Here is a 19,325-nt window from a genome sequence, read left to right on the forward strand (position 1 = left end):
AAAATATCACTTTCCTTGTTTCCCCCTCCTGCTCCGTAATCCTGAAAAAAATGTAATATAAATTATTCAACTTGATCTCAGAGAACTGATTGGATTTTGTGATTTGGCCATGTTTTAAACTTACTACAATTTATAAAAATGTGTGTGATTTTGTTTTTGTGTGTGTGAAATTCAAACAGCAGTAAGTGATGCAGGATTTTATATTCCTTGAGTTTTCTAACTTCATAATTGTGATAATTACACATCATCACTATGAGCTGAGTGAGCAACTGCAGCATATGGTCAGCCCTTGATTCAGAACTCCTCTAGCTAATGTTTATGTTTTACAATTTCTGAATCAGTAAAAGTAAATAAAAGAAAATGCAACAACTACAAAACCATAAAGTGTCTTCTATTTCATTATTTTTACATTCATTCTCTGAAACTTTTCTAGAAAGTGAACTTTTTCAGTCATTCACTCCCAAGTGTAATGTAAAACCAATGAGTACATTAGCATCAAGTGAGCATTTAATCTCTCAGAAGCATGGTAGACTGGTTTGCAATTGTGAGGGCTTAGCAAGCTCACCTGGCAAATGTGTTCTTCTTTGGATAGTTAGAACAGCTTAAGCTGTCCAAAATCACACACCAATGGAGAGATTAGCAATGTTTGTGTCTGTCATTTTCAAATACTCATTAAATATATTAAAATATTTTCAGTCTTATTCATTGTGGAAATGTTGTTTGTTTTCCTCTAGATTGTACAAACAATGTTCTGCCATACTAATTTGAACAAAATAAGATATTTGCTCTGAGTCACCTTCTACTGTAAAATTGCAAAGGCTCCTGGTATTACTCAAGCACCAAAATGTTGATAGAAAATTCCTGATGCACATCTATCATTCATTCTGAAGTAGATGGATAATCAATTTTTAACCAGTGTAACATTTTGAGGTGTCAGAGTTCAATAGGATTTGGAAATGAATTAAAACAGTCAAAATCCAAAGGAATTTTGAGGCAAAACCCTGTTTTAATAAGAGTTATATTATTGTAGTGTCTGATTTTTGTTTATCCTTATTTTCCTCTTCCAAAATAATGTAAAGGATATGAGTTATAAATTTAGGGACCAGTGAAATAGGTCACAGATCAATGTTGTGGAGAAAGTATTTATCAGAAAATACAGTTTTGAAAAAGACATGATAGTTGGTGGTGGCCACTTAAAATTGATGAAAGATAATGTTTTTCTTCTTCATTATCTTGAGGTAATTACCAAATGACAATGAACTTAGAAGGTTATATAAACAATTAAACATTAGTGTAGAAGTTGACTGCATAAATTGAGTGTCTTGAGAAATAAGACACTTCATGCAAGTCCACCTGAATTATAAATCACTAGATACTTGAATCTTTCTCTGTAGCTGGAATTCAGCTGGGGCATTTAAGGTAATTTTGAAACATAGTTATGTTCCTATCACACTGTACAGAATAATGAAATCTCTTTCCAAGGTAATATATTGTCCATCACATCTATCTAGTGTCACAGTCAGAAGCTGAGGACTAACAGCTGTTTGCACAGCCAATGCTTCGCTCACCACTTTTATTGAGTACCAAAGGTCAGAAGATGACCAGAGCCACCAAAGGTGATGATGATATGAGGGTGGTGGAGCACTGATACAGGTTCCCCAGAAAAGATGTGGTAGTCCCATCCTTGGAAGTCTTCAAAAGACAAGCTGAAGGGAGCTTTGAGAAAGTTGCTCTAATGAAAGGCGTCTGACCATGGCAGGAGGATTGAATTTATAATCCCATGATGTGATCTTTAATGTCCTTTCCAACACAAATCATTCTTGGGTTTGTTCAGCCTGGAAAAGAAAAGGTTTAAGGATCACTGGTTGTGGCCTTCCAGCACCCGAAGGGAGCATACAAAAAGGATGGAGACCTTTTTAGAAGAGTGTGTAGGGATAGGACAAGGGGGAAATGTCTTCAAACTGAAAAAGAGTAGGTTTAGATTAGATAATAGTTAGAAATTCTTTACTGTGAGGGTGGTGAGGCACTGGACAGGTTGCCAAGGGAAGTTGTGGATGCTCCATCCCTGGAAGTATTTAAGGCCAGATTGGATGGAGACCTGAGAAACCTGGTCTAGTGAAAAGTGTCTCTGTCCAGATCAGAGGGGGTGGAACTAGATGGTCTTTAAGATCCTTTCCAACTCAAACCATTCTCTGATTCTCTGATTCGCTGATTCTATGCTGTGTAGCTATCTAGAATTCTGTGAAAAATTGTAGCAAAGGGAAAAATGTAGTTCCCATGTTTTGTTCTTTTAATTCACACTATTTTTAAAAGTTCATTGGTTAATAACATGAAACAAATAATTCAGCAATGAAGATCATCCTGAATTATTTGAATCAAACTAGTTTTCTACAAAAGTATATTAATGCTTTAGTCTATTTTGTCTCTTTCAAATAAGGAGTCTTATGAGTCTTAATGCTACCTGTGTTTGTTATGCTGCTCCTAAAGATGTTCCTCAATCAAAGTATTCACCAGTTTATGTCATGAAGTATTTACTAAACTATACCCTGTTCTGAGCAGATCCATGAACTTACTGGTTCATGGATAAGCATTGGCTTTCCTAGGTTCATAGCCATCTCCTGCTGTCTAACCTAAACTAATTATATAGTATCACATTAACTGGACATTAATTCTTACCATTTAACAACATTTCAAAAGTTCTTATGGAAAAAAAAAATACTCCTTAAAAACAGCAGCCCAAGAGAGGTGTTGGTTGCCTCATCTCCACCTCCCCTGGCTGGGTAAGAGGTGAGGCTGAAGGTGAGTTTCCAGGAGGCCTGTGCACACAGAGCGCATGCAGGTACCACACGCATACCTACACACATGGCCACACTGGTAACCAGCAGACACACAGGGCGAGCGTTGCACAAACGCCCTTGTGCTTCTTCCCTCTCTGGCTGAGGAGGTGGAGGTCCCCTTGTGAGAATCCATAGAGTTATTATGTACAGCTTGGAGCTGGGACTCCTCCCAGCCCAGCTGCTGACACCCAGAACTCCCTTGCGGCAGTTCCTGATCCCCTAGCCACACACACCCCTATGGCACACTGTACCACTACAATTCCTGCTGCTTGCAATCCCTTACTTCAGCCTCTCCACTGGCTGGCACTGCAAGCACAGAGACCCTCTGGCTCATGGCCTGATTCCAGTTATCACCCTCATGCCTCCATACACATTCATGCACACAGAATAGAAAGTCCTTCAGCCAGGAAGGAGTTAGAAAATAATTCAATTGGAAGATGGAACAGACTGTGCAGTTCAGATATGGCTCATGGTCACAGAAGTGTATTGACCACCTAACAATATATGCCTGCCTTCTTTTACCCCCTTATCCTCTCTTTTCCCATATTATCCCTTCCCAAATCATCCAAATATATTCCTTCACCTGCCTTTGGCCCCTCCCTAAACATTCCCAGAATAACACTTCAAAAGTGCTCTTCCCCTGCATTGCTCTCAGGTAACATGTCTGGCACTGACTCATCAGGACGGCTTTCACCCCCAGTCACTGGGGCTGAGGCAGTCCTGGGGCTGTCCTGGGAGGCACTCACACAGGTTGTTCCTTTCTCTGAGTCCTCAGAGTCCTCTGACACTCAGAGTCCTGCCTGCCATAGAGGCCTTGTGCTACTATGAATTTAAGATGATAAGCCTTATTATCTTATGGGCATATAGTTCTTATTTTGGGCCTGGTAATAGTCTACCAGAGTGTTATTCGGGTTTCCCTGCTCCTCTGAGAATTTACAGATAAGCTTTTAGCACACAGCCTACATAAACAAAGTACAAGATGCAAGTAAAATATTTTAAAAGGCAAACCCCTGGAAATAATTAATTTTGGGTCCTCATTTATTGCTGTTGATCATCTTCGCTTTGTTATTCAACAACTGTTTTAATGGAATAATCCCTGCAATGGAACAATCATCCTCTTACAAAGAAATAGAGATATATAGACGCACATATTAAGTTAAGTCAGAAATACCTTATTGTCTGTATAGAAGCTAGATATAATTTATAGGATAGTCTGTGATATTTGGAGTAATTTCATATAATTTTAGTCAAATATGATGATAATATAACTCAATGGTTATCAGGAATAGACAGACATGTCTAAAGACCAAATAATTCTGCAGTTAGGGGAAGTCTTATGGGATGAATGTATTTATATAATTCTGGCTCTCTGTATGGGCTGCTGCAGAGGGAACCAGAACAGGTAATTTAGCCTTGTGTCCTGATTTCATATGGGATACAGTTAAGTTTCTTCCTGGTAGCTGATACAGTCCTGATCTTTGGATTTAGGGTGAAAATAATGTTGATAGCACACTGATGTTTCAGTTGTTGCCAAGCAGTGTTTACACCGGGAGAAGCACAAGCTTCTTGGAGAGTGCACAGCCAGGACAGCCGACCACAGCTGGACAAAGGGATATTCTCTGCCATATGTTATCATGCTCGGTTTATAAACTCTTGAAAAAGTTGAGCCGGAAACACTGCTCAGAGAGTGGCTGTGCATCAATCAGTGAGTGGTGAGCAATTGCATTTGGACAGCACTTGTTTATTTTTTTTTTAATTCCCCTTCCTTTTCTGTCCAATTCAAAAGTCTTTATCTTGACCCAGGAATCTGGGATTCTTTTCCCAATTCTCTCCCCCATCTTACTGCAGGAGGGAGGGAGGGAGGGCATGGTTGTGTGGTTTTGCCTGACAGGTTACACCACATGCCTGGAAACTTACCTTTTGGAAACGAGCTTGGGGAGTTTGTTTGTATCACAAATGCTGTTCCTGCCTAGGTATTATACATGGAGTTCTTTAGAGGTAACTCCATGCCTTTCTGAGAATTCCTCTTCCAATGTGAATGCCATCTCTGGCTCAGCTTGGGCTGTGGGGGAAGGTAAATACAAACCACTTTGGGGTAACAATAACAGTAAATTTCACACCTAATGATATTTGAAGGTGGCAAAATAAAACACCATCCCTGCCTGAAGGGAGAGCACAGTATGTGGTTCTAGTCTAATGAAATGTGTTTCCTTGAACAATGTTGGAGACTTAAAGCTTCCATTTTTCCAGTGATTTACAGAAAAGGTACGGTTCACAAAAACAATGTGCTACTTTTCAAAGCAAAACATGCAAATTTGGCCTCCCCATGATTCAGGCTGGCCTCTTCTATTAATTTGTTATCAATGACATTTCAATTCATGTCCTGCATTAATATCCATAACAGTGTTACCCCTCTTGTGTAGACTGTGCTTTTAGGGAACACCTCTGAGATGTTATTGCTCTCAGTAAGTAGAGGTAGTGATACATATGATGAACAAAATGCAGCAGATTCCGATTGACTTTCTTTTCTACTTTATTGGCAAAGCTGTGCTAACAGTAAGTAATAACATAAAAACTTATTTTCATGACTGCAGTCAGTAACTATGATTCTGAATATACCACAAGGCCAGTCCTTTGATATAAAAAGTGCCACTTTAGAAGATTTTAAAAAAGAAAAAAAAATAGAACTAGAGGTACATTTTTAATATTTAAACTCCTAGAAGTGGTTATTTAAGGAATTATTACCCACAATTAAGGACAAAAATTTATTGCATACAGATTATTTTATTTTTCAACTAATCTAGTAAACTGGTGAATTATAATTATTTGGTAAATGTTTAAATAGTTGGTCAATGTTTAAAAATTTACACTTGCTTAAACATTTAATTAATGTCTTAATTGTGAACAAAATATATCAGAGCCTTATCTTTTAAGTAGAAATATGAGTTCAAATTAAGTAAGTACAGTTTTTTAAAACCATCACCCTATAGACTCCAGTCATCAATAATTGATGTTGGCAGGTATACTGATCCCATACCAGATCCATACCAGCTAGGCAGGATTAGGATGAGTTTATAGTGTTGTCACAATGAAGACTACAAAAATATTGCAAAATAACAAAGAATGGTTTGGGATTTTTTTTCTCCCACCAAACCCTGTCACCTCTATCTAAATGAGATAGGATTTTCATCTGACACAAACATTTGAGCTCAAACCAAAAGGCTTTTAATTTCAGTTCTAGTTAGGATCTATTAATAGAGACTGAATTTAGTCATTTATCTTACGTAAGATATCTTCATATATATTTTCCTTAAAAGTTAAAAGTAGTTTGTTCTTTTTTGGCACCAAAGGTACGTTTCTTCAACATAAATATGTCTGTGTACAATCCATCATATTTTAATTTAAGTCATGGCATTAACTATGTTGCAAAACTCAGTTCTCCATATAACAGGTTCAACTGAATGACAGATTTAGAGAGTATAAAGCTGTTGATTTACCAATGCAATGAAAGGCAGTGTTCAACTCTTAAAAATGGGGAAAAAAGGTATTGAGGATGAATTATTATGTGGCTGAGACATGCAGAGACACAGTGCACTTGGAAGGAATTCCTCTGATCCACTGTGGAAATCTACACCATCACCTTCTCAACTTAGCAATTATCGTAGCACCATTTTATAGTTAAGGGGGAAGAATAGGCAGTCACTGAAAGCTAAGTCTTATCCTAAAATGACCGTATAAAACCATATGTAAGGATTTCTCCTTTGACTAGAAATGTAACCTAGTGACTTTCTCATCTCTTGCTATCTACATTGCAAATATCTAAAATCATATGACAAATTTAAAATTTAGAGTGGGATTGATTTTCCTAAATGGAGGTTAACAGGTGACGCTTGAGACATTTAAATATTCTTTGTGAGCTTGGGAAGCATCACAATAACCTACCACCCTTGAGGGTCTTGGTGTCAGGTTGCTTGTGTCCGGCAGTGTACATTACACAGTTAGAGTTAAAACATCTGTATGTCTCTTTGCAGATAATAAAACATCATCCTTGCTATCTTTTCATCTTCTATGATTTAATATAGAAAAAGTGGGATTCCTTTCTCATACGTTTTACAGGAGTTATATATATTAAATATTTGCAATTAACACCAGAGAATCTGGAGATGCTAATATTGTAATAAAAATAAATTATTTGTGAGACCTTGTAAATATTTTAATGCTTTCTCAAGTATTGTTAGCACTAAATGGCAAAATTCAATGAGTAAGACTCAAGATAAAATAGTTTAACTTAATGGGTATTCTCGTACCAACAAGTATTGATGTGCTTACTTTAGGTGGTAGAAGCTGTTACATTTTGTCTTTTTGCCAGAAGTGGTTTGAATGTATTCATAAAACAAGTCTAGACTATCTTTCAAGTCTAAAAACTCAGCCAGCCACTGACAAATCATTACAGATAAAAGCATGAGATTACTGATATTGATACACTCATACTCAATTAAAACATTCTTTTTTCCTGTCTATTTTCTGCCTGTTAGAGAGAGCTCTGGAACTCTTCTGAGGACAAACTATCCCAGGCTCTGACACCTGACTTCTTATATCCATATATTACCTAAGAAAATGATGACTATTTAGTTTTGCAGATGAAATTGAGTCTTAAACGAAAGGCAAAATTCTTTAAGGCACAAACACACGCAGGTGTATGTATGATGATAGAATAAAATTCTGGTTTATATTAAGGCAAATAAAAAAAAAAGGTTATTTATCTCACTGCAATGGACATGTACATTCAGATTAAAAACTTCAAATTTAAAACTAAACTTCCATTATTTCTGTGTCCTTTTCTGCCTGTTATTTAGAATTAGGCTTGCATAGAAATACAATTTGGGCTTTTAATATGAGACGTGAATTAGCTCTGGAAGTTGAGGGGGTAGGGCTGGTGATGCTCTGGCTGCCCCCCAGCCCAGCTCTCTCTGCTTGGGGCTGCAGGACACTCCTGGCTGCCAGCTCCAGCCCCGCTGCCCCAGGGGAGCCCTTCCCTCCCTCCCTCCTTCCTTCCTTCCCTCCCTCCCTCCCTCCCTTCTTCCCTCCTTCTCCAGGTGCTGAGGACACCCGAGCCCATGTGCCCTGATGCACCTGTACCTTGACATCTGCCTTGACTAAAGGCAGTATTTCACAGTTCTAACACCTAAATGCATATCAGTAGAGTATAAAATGTTTATTATTATTATTAATTTACATTGATCCCATAAATGTCATGTAAGCTTTATGGAACAGATAAAAAGACATGGTCCATGAAATGAAAACTCACCATCTAATTTTAGAGGAGAGAGAGCCAGAGTAAGCAAATAAGTCATACTGCTGAAGAGAATCATCAGGAAAGGTTTCCAGCTGAAAAAAAATGGTAAGCTGGTGTGGAGCAGCAAATGTAGGCTAGGAAAATGACAGTATGAATTTCCTTAAGCTGAAAAGGTATACTGCCTAAGGCTCAACAGGAATAAAAAAAAATATATATTTTCATGTGTTGGCACTGAAATCAAGCAAATGATTTTTTGTATGTGAATATCATGCAAAAAATTGGATTAAGGGAATACTGATTGTATCATTCTGACTTCATAAGTGTGCAAATTAAATAATGAAACACAGCAAATTTATTTTAACAGAAAACACACTGTGAGAATACATGGAGTTCATTTCAGACAAATCCATTGGAGGAAATATGAAAATCTGGTACTACTGGCTCTCACTAGGCACCTACATAATGCCAGATTTTTCATATCACACATTAAATAGTTTTTGGCAGCTCATACTAGGCAGTGTTATTAATGAAAAACTGTTTTAAAAAATTGGCAGCACTGGTGTGAAAGTGAAACTAATCATAATGGTGTGCTGTGGGAATTATTTCAGGACTGACAGAATTATATTTGTTTCATTAACAGAGAGTAATTTTAAATGGTAAAAATACACAAGAAACATTTCTTGAAATAAATGGATCCAGTAACCAATGAGATGTGACAACAACTTCCTGTAAATTTGTAGTTTTATAGATACTCCGTATTGAGCAACCTATAAAAAATATGACATGGACTAAAGCAATTGGATGATTTCCAGTTACTATTCCAATTTTCCAAACACTTTTCTTAATGCAGACAGTCCCTTACCTTTATTCAGACTGTCTTTGATTTCTTTTGTACATCATATAAGCATCAAGCTCAGTTCATACTTCAGGATAGAGATCAAAGTTCGAATTCTTTGGAAAAGTCTATGGACTTGCTTATATTCATGTACTGAGGGTAGTATGTCTATGCTTTATAGGGAGTACTCAGTGTGTCAGGAGCAGATTTAATGATTACAGCGATGGTGCAAAGCAGAGCAAAAGCACCACCAAGGTGTACTGAAAGCAGAGATGTCAAAGACAGGAGGGGCCATCCAACCAGTCAGTTTTTCACTGCATGTTGCCCACCCTTGACATTTCTTATAGGTTTTCTCTTTTAACAGATGACTGTGGTTTTTCTTTCAGATCTTTATCAGATCAGATAATTTTCCAGTAAAAGAAATCATGATCTTCTTGAATCTTTGCCACTATTAACTTTTCCATTTGTATCTCAACAAAGTCCTCATTATATCTTAATAAAATACCAGAGTATTCCTGATTATTTACCAGAATGACACTCAACTCATGGATCCTTTTAGCCACGTCTCCACTATGAAGTTCAGATTTGCCTTAGGCCCCAGACTAGGCAGTAGTCTTTCTCAAATTTAGGGCTGAAATTAGTGTTTCCAATCTCTTTTTGTTATGGGAATGTGTTGCAGTGGAATATCTTCTGGCAGTCTTCTACCTGGGGGAGAGACCTGAAGTTAATCATCCATGTGTGCTCCAGATGAAACTTTCTGCACTTGAAGTTGCTCAGTTCCTCACGTTAACTACCACATCTCTGTTACCACATTGCTGCCAGCCTGCCCACAGCTGCAAGGGGGAGCAGAGCAGCTCCTTCTGTTGCTGAGGCTGCAGGAAACAACCTTCATTCAGCATCTGCTTGCTGTTCTGGCCAGCAAACTGCAGCCACAGCCCTTCCTGAGTCCTGCAACACTGAGCTGCATGGAAGGCTTTGCTCTCAGTTTGATGGGTTAAGATGATGTATATTTGACACACGTTTTCTTCTGTGTCTGAAGAGACTTTATTACGTCTTTGGCTGTGCCTCTTGGTTTTTATGTTCCCTATGATATTTTCTGCTGTCCAGATGACTTGAATCCTGCACAGTTCTCATGTGCAGTACTGAAGACCTACAGTATAAATCATGACTCCTGGTGGTCTCCAGAAAATATTAAGTCCTATAAAGGCTATAAAGGGATATTTTAGGGCATGTCCCTTTGGCCATCTAATTTTTACTGCAATAATGAAAATATAGCACAGATTTTAAGATGGAGACTGTACAAACAGTACATGTTTGTGAGAGCAGTTCTGTCCTTCTCTAATATGATAATATTTCAAGATAAAATGTTATGAACTCCAGAAGCGTAGGCAGGTATAAAAAAAGGAGTTTTTACATACTGTGAACACCTTAAAGGAAACTGTGTTTTCCTTTAAAAAAACATGAATTGAATTCTCAAACATCATTTTACCATTATGTTCTAGGTCTCTGGAAAGACAATGACTTACAGTGGAATTGCTGACAAACGGATTAGTTTTAACTGTATTGGCATAGCAACTAGATGTCTCTTTCTTTAAATATCTTTGAAGCTTATAGTGAATTCTTTGAAGTTTCAGGTTTTCACATTTCCAGTAAAAACTGAAGTGGAAATATTAAATACCTAAATATTTTCCATTAGAGAGGCTAATACTGTTTATTCATTAACACTTCTGTTGATTTATGATATGATGATATTTTGTTGATTTATCATATGATGCACAGAGCTTATATTCTTCAGATAGTTTCAGATAAAAATTAGAGACTAAAGAATTTTATAGCATACCTTAAAAATGTGCATAAGCTTAATAGCAGAAAGGAAACATTACCTCAATTAAAACCTCAAGAATGAAAGATGAGACAATAATATTATCTACAATATTCAGTAATATATTTTGTAGCCCTTCCTTACTTTTTTAAGAACCAGTATTTTGACAGTGCCCTTGTATTTTAACTTCTGTGGAGACAGATTCTCAAATAACATTCCTCTAAACTTATAAATGCTAGGAAATGGAACCACTCTGCCTACTACCCACCAACATGTAGGATCTCAAAGGTTAGGTGATGCCACTTTTATATTCAATCTGAGAGATTTTAATAAGGAGAGCTAAATTCTTATTAGTTTTGGCTTCTCAGTGGTCTCACAGAGATTGCAGAAATGCAATTTCAGGTGAAAAAAAGCTTGGTGAGAGTTATCAAGGTTCATGTATGAAACACAATTATATATTATGTGAATAAAAGAAAGATGGGAAAAATAAATAAAAAGCAATCCCATCTGAAACTATCACTGCCCAAGAGTAGCTGGAGGTTTATTGATACCTCCCTACAGGAGAACATCCTAAAGAAGCTCACGTGCAGAGGACATTATATACCTCATGCCTTCATTTTTGCCTTCCAGCATACCAATAATATTGCCAATTTATTGAGAGACAACCGTGGTCTAGGAATCTAAAAGCATGAGACATGATTGTAAATAAAGGAATTAACCCATTAGCTTAAAAGTTAACTCTGTCAAATATCATTTAGCATAATACAGAGTCACAGAATTGTTTAAGTTGTAAAAGACCATTGAGTTAAACCTTTGCTCACCACCTTGTCAATTAGACCATGGCACTAAGTGCCACATCCAGTCATTTTTTTAAGACTTCTGGTGGTGATGACTCCTTCACCTCCCTGGGAAGCCTGTTCCAATGCCTAAAAAAGCTTTCCATGAAGAAATTCTTCCTAATATCCAATTTAAACCTCCCCTGGCACTTGAGGTCATTTCTTCTTGTCTAAACACTTGTGTCAGAGAAGAGACCAACCCCCACCTCGCTGCAGCCTCCAGTCAGAGAACTACAGAAACCAATAAAATGACCTCTTGAGCCTCCATTTCTCCAGACTAAACAAACTCATCTCACTCAGCTGCTCCTCATAGGACTTACTGTTATGATCTGTGGGCATGATGTGCATTGTAAGTTCTCATCAGGTTGAACAAAGACACCAGACCACGTGTCAGAGAACTCTTACACTTTTATTGTACAGTCATTTTACCTCTGGCAACTAGCCCACTCTGTAGCCTCAAAGGCGTTGACAAACAGGCGCTTAAATTCTCAATATCCTTTGTAAAAAGTGGAGGTTAACAAGCCCTTAGATTTTGTATAGTACATTTCTATAAGTTCTCAGCTCCCACAACACCACTTCTCGAAGGTGTTGGATGACAAGCTGCAACAAACCACCAAAGGTGCTGGCTAAGAAACCACAACACACCAATACTCAAAGGTGTTGCCTAACAAGCCGCAACACATATTACAAGCTTTCCACTTTCAGAATAAAATTCAGTACAGACTATGAGGTAGAATACGACAGCTGTGTTCTGGACAGTGAAAGAAACAGAAGAGAGAAGTAAAGACAGAAAAATAAGAGAAAGAACAAAGGCTATCACTAGTCCTTAGATACCACATTCATCCATCTGTGAGCATGCTTCAGAGATGGGGTGAAAGAGAAAGCGAGGGAAAAGAGAGTGAAAGTGGTAATTCTGTTCCTTTTATAGTTAAACCTGTGCATACCTATTATGTAAACTAGATTTTTTCTGCTTTTTGCTCACATATGCACAATCAGCCCTCCTTCAGCAAATTGGGGTAGGGGGACATGACTGAGCACAAGTCTCAAGATAGAAGAGGAAGCTGCTTCAAAAGAGCACTGCTCCAATTCCATGGGATCCTCTCCTCTGATCACATTTTTGCTGCTGTAACAGATAGAATGTTTGAAACAAAACATTCTTAGGTCTGGTCCTTTCCACTTACCTTCTAGACTGGTCTCCACCTTCATTGCCCTTCTCTGAATATGCTCCAGCCCTTCAATGTCTTTTTTGAAATGACAGTCCCAAAATTTTGAAATGACAGTCCCATAGTACTCAAGCTGTGGCCTCACCAGTGACAAGTATGAGGGAAATCCCTGCCCTGGTCCTGCTGGGATACAGGCCAGGACACACTGGCTTTTTTGGCCACCAGGGCCCACTGCAGGCTCATGTTCAGTCACTGTCAGCCAGCAGCACAGATCCTTTTCTGCTGAGAAGCTCTCCAGCTGCTCTTCCCCAGCCTGTAGCTCTCCATGGTGTTGCTGTGACCCAAGTGCAGGATCCAGGACTCTGCTTTGTGGAACCCCATAGTGTTGGCTTCAGCCAACTGATCAATATGCTAAAGGGGGACATGGAGGCACTGTGAATCCAAACAGGTTGGCCCTTCCACACAGACTCATTCACTTTTCTCCACTACCTTTAGCATTCCAGATGTTAACTATTACCAGGGTTAAAAATATATCTGTATATCTATTTTTCATTTTTCTAATTTTAACCTTGGGCTCTTTCACTTGATTAAACTGACAATTTACAGTAAGTTATTTCCTTGCTACATATGTATTATCTGCTCGGGCTACTGAATAAATTTCTGTTCAATAAAATAAATGGATTGATTTCTTATATTTGTGTTAGAAATTATGTTTTCGCAGCCACATACTTGATGTTGCAATTTTCTGCACCTATAACGTTATTCAAAATCTTGCCAAATATGTGCATTAGAACAAGACTGTTGGAGTATATTCTCACACAAGTATTGTTCCACTAAATACTTTTTAGCTACTTAAAGAAGAAAATGTGAAGAGGTTCCTTAGACTGTATTTTTCATGAGCTGGATGTCAGTATTAGAAAGGATAAATTATCCAGTTCACTTACAGGGTACCAGGTAACTTTTGTCTGGTATTTTTTGGAATTATTTTAATGTTGATTATGTCATGGTTATTTCTGAGAGAAAAATAGGCTTGTCTTTGCACAGTTACGTGACAGACAGAAAACCTTACCCTTTGGAATTTCACTTTGAACTGAAATAGGTTAAAGAGAAAGTATGCTTCAGTTCAAATTTTGTCAAGAGGGAGTTTTTTAGAATTCTAAAATCATATTCAAAGCATTTCTTTTGTCATAATATGTAACTAAAATTGTACATCTACATTCAGTTCTATCTTATTTCTTTTTCTCTTATTCTATATTCTAAATGTCATTCATCTAAATAGAAGCTTCAGAAGAAGCTTATTAAAAACTTTATCAAAATGTAATACCCATTTCAGAAAAGAGATGGACTACATCTCTGAAGAAGAGCATTCATCAGAAAGCTTTAAAATGAAAGGTACGTTTCTAGTATCTTTCAAACATATGAAACAAAAGTCCTTGTAAAAAGAAATGTATGCACCAGAACTCTTTTAAAAAAATACTCAAATTTTGAATATTTGCAAAAAATATAAAACATTATACATAATATTGTGGAATAATATGGTGGAAATTTTCCCTTAATAAAAATCATTCTCGTTTCTCTGCAATATTTTGTACCAAAGAGCAAACTCAAATATTGCCAGAAAAGCATACAATGGCACAGAGTTTATATGAGAAAAGAAATAGCAGTGAGTATGACAAATAATTAATGGAATAAAATCTCTCACAATATTTCAATAATTCTGTCAACAATACCCATGCATTTTAAAGTTAATTGGAAGTGGCACAAACAAGTTATGTTCAGTATTAAAATATTGCATAAACCTATAGATTTGTTTGTATTCTTCCACATCTTCTATTCTTCCACATAAAGGTATCATTGCCTGATTGGCTGTTTAATGATGGTTTGTGGTAAGCTTGCTTTAATGCAGGTCTAGCACAGCAAATCTGATGTGGTACCTCCCTCCTAAACCTCATCCCCAAATTGCCTGTGGGCATCTGATGATGGAAAGTAACTGTACAACAGGGTACATGAACACAGTGTGAAAAATACTTAATTACTTCTAGTTTTCACCTTTATGGACTAGAAATGTAAAGTAGAGGGTGATTTATACAACAGAAATAATCAACAGCAAAGGAACTGCTATGATGTTTCTCTTTCTTATGATTTCTTTTAATAAAGATGAGTGTGATTCAGCTACATGTTAGACACATGAGCTAAGAAAGAAAAATGATGCAATAAAAGCCAAGGAGAACAGGAAGAAGAAAGAAGATGTGCAATTTCAGAAAGCTCTCTTCTGATGTGAAGATACTTTGTAAGGGATGGTGATCATGGACTATATTCACTACTTCATAAAGTTGTAAAGTCATTGTCCTTGGTTAAAACACAAATTTTTGAAAGTAATAAAGGAGAAGATTTTTTTTTTTTAATATAGTTCCAAATAACACTCTGACTGCTCTAATTTGGACCAGTGAAAATATCATTGCCAAATTTCATTTTGAATTTTAAGGAAGAGCAAAAAGAAAGGACAAGATTGAACAAGAAAGAAGAAGGGATAAGAATGGGCAAAAGAGAAGAATATAAAAACACAGACTTGTGAATCTGGCTCAGCTTTCAAGACCTGTTTAATTGTTAGTAGAATCTATCTCTGAATTTGGTATATTTACAAGATATGAGTTTTGATTCAAGGGAAGGTAAATGGAAAAACTGCATGGAGAAATACTGAAAACCATCAGTAATTCCAGTGCAAAGCAAGAACTGAAAATATTTTATTTTTCTGTGATATGTTTAAGGTTTCAATAGGAGTATCATATAAATGTATGATCTACAGGCTGTTTTATCATTTTGAAATATAAGTCTGATTATACATAGCAGAAAATCTCATAGCAGTAACTTGCATCATTCTTTAAAAATGGATGTAAAGGTATCAAATGCCACTGTGCCTTGCTAATAAGTCACTCATACTCTAAGGGTAAGTGCAGGTATAAAATTCAAGCTCTTTGCCTGAATATTAAATAGTTGTTAAACAGACTTTTACAGACAAAGGAAATTCACCATGTGTTTCTGAATTGCCAAGCATTATATTAATATTCAATTGGTGAGCTGCTGTGTAGAAAGAATGACTTGCTACAGGCTTAAAATGCTGAATGCATGTCTCAATTTACTCTAACTGCATACTAAAAGGACTTCTCTGTCATACATTAGAAAAAGAAGTTCAACAGCTGTTGTAATGTAGGAAAAGTCCAAATGCAAAGTACTTGGTTTGAGTTCTTAGAATTAATTGAAGTCACAAGCACACTAAAAAAAGGGGGAAAATCCTTTGCCTACATGAATATACTTTTCTTCTTAAAATTATATCTCTTCTAGGCTTCTGTATTAATCTGTACTTTAAAGGATATCTGTTAGAGTTGAGTGAACTGTTCAGGTTGAATTAAAGCAGATTAGAACATTTTGCCATGACTTGTACTTTTTGAGCCATACATGATAGCATTGAAATATGCTTGGCCACAGACTTCTTTGTGTTCTACCTAGGGAAAACAGAAAACTAGAAAGACTAGAGTCTAGAGTCTTCCTGGTATTCTGAGTCCATCCAGGTGAATTCAAATGAGATCATATGATCTCAAAAGATGCTCAGGGCAACCATAAGCAAAGATATCCCCTGTGGTGCCAAAAGAGGTGATGCCAAAAGAGCACAACTATGAACTGGCATATTCAAATTTCATGCAGGTCATGTGCAAACCATAAGCAAAGTCTGATTAGTCTACTTAATAGTCAACATTATCCTTGCAGGTTGTCGTCAGTATCATGGTAATGTCAGTGACAATGTTATTACCACCCACACCAGTCTAATTGATTCAGAAATTTACAGCATACTCATCACACAATTCTATTCAAATATTAAGGAAGACTTGAAAAAATTTGCAAAAGCCTGACCAAAACTAGTATTTTATTTCTTTGGGGGTAGCTTGTCTCTTTCTTTGCAGTTCCATTTAAAAAGAAGTATATAGCTGCCTTGCCTCAGGAAGCATCAAGAAAAGATATTATTCTCTCACAAAGGCATGATTTCCTCCCTATTCTCTCATTACTCCCAGAGGTTAGCAATTTGTTACTAGCTCTGAACAATGCCAAATGCTGTCTCAGCAACACTGAACACCACATGGGATTTGGAGGGACGAGAGAGGAAAAATCATGGTTCCATTTTTCTTTTTTGTCCAGTTTCCTTACAGATATAGAGATTAAGCAAGTGCTAACTCTGCCCTTGCTTTGCTCAGATTAGTTGTTGTGGCAAAGAGACTGGGAAGACAGTTTGAAATTTTATTTCTCAGCATGAATAAGGATAATAGTCTGAGATTCAGACTATTATGGTTTTAATTATTATGGTTTTAGATACTGAATTAATAATTCTCAATACATGCGGGATAAAGCCTATAGAATCCTTCTACCTTAATTTGTGTTACTTCTATATTTATTGAAATTTCTCTAATAAAAAAAAATATTTGTAGTCACTTGTTTGGGGAATATGAGTGATTCATCTCCTCCCCTCTTTTTCTTCCATTTTAGGTAGGAGTTGGTTTTTCTGGTTTGTTTTTTTTTTTTTTTTTTGGGGGGGGGGGTTGTTTGTATGTTTTTTGTTGGGTTTTGTTTTGGTTTTAGTTTGGGGGTTTTTTTTGTTTGCTTGTTTTTTCCTATGGTAGATGTGTGGCTTGGTCACTTTTGGAGGTTCAAATTTCAAATAAATATTAGCTATGGTATATAACTATATTTTAAACTTTATGGTTAAATTTTACAGTTATTTATTTTTATAATGATAGACCTAAAAGAGAGATCAAAAATTTCAATTAAATTAATTGTAAGTACAGGAAACTTATGAATAGTATATTGAATTTCTTTTGGAGGGGGAAAAAAAAGTGTTAAATGGGTTCGTGTTTATAGTCTTGGCTAAATAATAAAAATGGGAGGAGTGCCCAATTCCCCAGAGCGCTTCGCTGCCGAGCAGGAGGATCTCGAGATCCTAGAGAGATGGGCTGAGAGGAACATTTTGAAGCTCAGCAAAGGCTGTGGCAGGGTCCTGAACAGGTGGCAATAGCTCCATGCACCAGTACAGGCTAGGACTGACCCACTGGTGACCGTCTCTGGGAAAAATTGGAGCCAAGAAGGCAGTGGTATCCTGAGCTGCATTAGGAAGAGCATTCCAAAAGGTTGATCCTGCATCTCAGCCCTGGTTTGCCATACAAGGATTGGCTAAGGTCACTTGGATTGTTCAGCCTGGAGAAGAGACTGAGTGTAAAACTCACTGCAGTTACAACTTCCTCATGATGGGAAGAGGGGCAGGCACTGATCTCTTTTATGTGGTGACCAGTAACCGGACCTGAGGGAGCACTCTGAAATGAGTGAGGGGAGATTTAGATCAGATATTCTGAAAAGGGTTTTCATCCAGAAGGTGGCTGGGCGCTAGGACAGACTCCCCAGGGCAGTGGTCGCAGCACCAAGCCTGACAGAATTCAAGAAGCATTTGGACACTCTGGCATATGGTGTGATTCTTGATGTGGTGCTGTGGATGGCCAGAGGATGAACTTCAGTGATCCTTGTGGGTCCCTTCCAACTCAGGATATTCTATAATTCTATAATAAAATGGAGTGAAGCACAAATCACATGGAAAGGCTGTGCAAGCAGCAACAGACTTGGCCTGTGCAAAGCAATAGATCTAGCTAATACCTTTCAAAGATCTGAGTGATGAGTGTAAACTGAAGTCTGAAAGTCAAGATTAATTTTGTTCCAATGATTCTACCAACAATAAATACACCAGTAAATATTTAGTTGACTCCTGTTGTTTATATGACCAGAATAGAATACAATTCACTTACCTACACATATATTGACACCACAATACTGACAAAGCAAGAAGGATGTTGATGTTGATCACTAAGCCAATAGATATGAACCTGAACACACAAGAGATTCAGACCATAGAGGAAACTTTGCCATTTATGTTTTTCCAATCAGCTTAGTTAATCCACTTTCTTCTTGTTTTGTAACAAATCCAAATAGTTACCACAGAAAGTTTTAAAAAGTATGACTTTTAAGTACAATCTTCTCTCTTTACAAAAAGTGTGTGAAATCACTGGACTGTTCTAAGAGCATGTAAGAACTGGGCTGTGCTCTAGGCCTTAGAAATGTTCTAGTGGAATAACACATTCAATTTTCAGTCCAGGTTTTAGTGACAAGTGATTAAACCATGACAAAATAGCCTTCTTCTCAAACAACACTGCTTGGAAATATATTATTTTTTATGATTAATGTAGTGAAGTGTGAGCTGTAAGAGGCTCAATTCAGTTGTGTGCATTCAGAGAACCATCATTACCGTAATATATTAAAAAGTTTGAGCTGTGACTGAAGAATGGCTGTGAGTTACAGAGGAAAGGAGCTCTGAGAACAAACAGGAGAACTGAATGCTTTTTCTGAAAGATGTTCCTTTGAGCCGTAGTGAACACAGGTCTGTGCACTAGGGTATATTGTGCAGAAGTTCCACAGACCAGCAGCTGTAGCAGCAGACTTCAGAA

The 19,325-nt window shown here is 37.2% G+C and overlaps 1 long non-coding RNA gene across 1 annotated transcript; it reads right to left on the reverse strand.

Moving 5' to 3' along the window:
• Nucleotides 1–370: 370 nt before the first annotated feature.
• Nucleotides 371–8,284, reverse strand: LOC141725425 (uncharacterized). The gene is made up of 2 exons (XR_012577273.1): nt 8,146–8,284; nt 371–1,835 (listed from the first exon to the last, which is right to left on the reverse strand). It is a non-coding gene; the product is annotated as an uncharacterized LOC141725425 (long non-coding RNA).
• Between the last annotated feature and the right edge of the window lie 11,041 nt (nt 8,285–19,325).

Source organism: Zonotrichia albicollis, chromosome 1, assembly GCF_047830755.1.
Source record: "Zonotrichia albicollis isolate bZonAlb1 chromosome 1, bZonAlb1.hap1, whole genome shotgun sequence".
Taxonomy (NCBI): domain Eukaryota; kingdom Metazoa; phylum Chordata; class Aves; order Passeriformes; family Passerellidae; genus Zonotrichia; species Zonotrichia albicollis.